General features: G+C 43.6%; 1 pseudogene; it reads left to right on the top strand.

The window, feature by feature from the left end:
• Window positions 1–1,355: 1,355 nt before the first annotated feature.
• LOC130844309 (60S ribosomal protein L18a-like) lies at window positions 1,356–1,767 on the top strand (annotated as a pseudogene).
• The last annotated feature ends 207 nt before the right edge of the window (window positions 1,768–1,974 follow it).

Raw genomic sequence — 1,974 nt, 5'->3', positions numbered from 1 at the left:
CCTAAGGAGACAAATGAAATTACAGCCATTATATTAAGAAAATTTAGTATGAATTCATGAACAGGAAAAAATACAGGTGTGATAATTGATAGCTCAAACAAGAATTATTACCCTGGATAAGACAGAATTTGAGAAACAGACAAAAGTTAACATTTACTACTTAATTTCTTCCCATAAAATCAAGCAAAATCCTGTTATGAGTTGATTTTCATGCAAGATGTTTTCTGGATTTTCCATCAGCTCATCAGTTATTTTCTGTCACTTTGCTTACATCTTTCATTCTATTTTATTTTTCCTGACAGCGATTATCTGTTACAAACAATCATTTCAGATGGCTCCATTTTGATAATAGTTCCAAAATTACCTCATTATAATTCCAGCCTTTTCTTACTACCTGGCATATATCATCCCACAAATAGCCGGCTTTAAATTAAATGGAATATGAAGGGAAAGGAGAGAAGATTTGGCTTAAATGTTCTTTTAAGGACTCCTACTGTGATAATTCCTTTAACACTAATAACCCATTGGCAAGTAAGTTTAAAAGTTTATCAGTCCAGGGACTTCCCTGGTGGCAGCAGTGGTTAAGAATCTGCCTGCCAATGCAGGGGACATGGGTTCTAGCCCTCGTTCAGGGAAGATCCCACATGCTGCAGAGCAAATAAGCCCATGCGCCACAACTACTGAGCCTGTGCTCTAGGGCCTGTGAGTCACAACCATTGAGCCCCTGTGCCAGAACGACTGAAGCCTGCAAGCCTAGAGCCTGTGCTCTGCAACAAGAGAAGCCACCACAATAAGAAACCCACACACCAGCCCCCACTCTCCTCAACTAGAGAAGGCCTGTGTGCAGCAACAAAGACCCAATGTAGCCAATAAATAAATTAATTAATTAAAAAAAATTACCAGTCCACTATTTTTCCAAGGCATATGTCACACACTATATTGTCAACCAAATAAAATGTATATTTTTTACTATTCATTATTATTTATTATTACTGATCCCCAGTAAAGAGCTTTATGATCTTATAACTGAATACAATTTTACAATTCAGTAAGTATTTTCATAGTGCCACAACCAAGAAAACTTTCATTTCCTCCTTGACTGATACTGACTCCCACATGTAAATAAAGGTCAGTGGTCACTATTCCAGCAATTTTTTTTAACGTGCTTCAGAAAGCAGAGATCTAAAGTGTATTTCCGCTTTTTTTTTTTCCGAGGGTGGCAGCGAGCGCGGACAGGGAGCCATGAAGGCCTCGGGCACGCTTCAAGAACACAAAGTGGTGGCGCACTGCCTGCTGACCCCCAAACACCGCGCGCCGCCCCTCTAGCGCATGCGAATCTCTGCGCCTAATCGTGTTGTTGCCAAGTCCTGCGTCTGATACTTTGTGTCTCAGCTAAAGAAGATGAAGAAGTCTTCAAGGGAAACTGTCTACTGTGGATAGGTGTTCGAGAAATCTGCGGTGAAGAACTTCGGCATCTGGCTGCGCTATGACTCCCGCAGCGGCACCCACAACATGTACCGGGAGGACCGGGACCTGACCAACTGCCGATGCGGTCCTCCAGTGCTACCGAGACATGGGCTCCCGGCATCAAGCCCGGGCCCACTGGATCCAGATCACGAAGGTGGAGGAGATCGCAGCCAGCAAGTGCCGCGGACCCCAGTCAAGCAGTTCCACGACTCCAGGATCAAGTTCCCGCTGCCCCACCGCATCCTCCGTTGCCAGCACAAGCCATGCTTCGCCACCAAGAGGCCCAACACTTTCTTGTAGATGCAGGGCCTCCCTGTCCCCAGGTCTGCCCAAACAAAACTCATTGGGAAAACCGGAAATTAAGTAAATAAATAAATAAATAAAGTGTATTTCCAAAAGCGCTTTAAGATTCATTTTAAAATGAGGATGTAGTATGCAGCTTTTGACCTGAGTCCTTTCTGGATAAAGCACCTCACACTAGTTTACATGGAACACCCTGTAGGACAA

The sequence above is a fragment of the Hippopotamus amphibius genome, chromosome 2, assembly GCF_030028045.1.
Source record: "Hippopotamus amphibius kiboko isolate mHipAmp2 chromosome 2, mHipAmp2.hap2, whole genome shotgun sequence".
Lineage (NCBI taxonomy): Eukaryota > Metazoa > Chordata > Mammalia > Artiodactyla > Hippopotamidae > Hippopotamus > Hippopotamus amphibius.
This window is presented reverse-complemented; position numbering and strand designations above follow the sequence as displayed.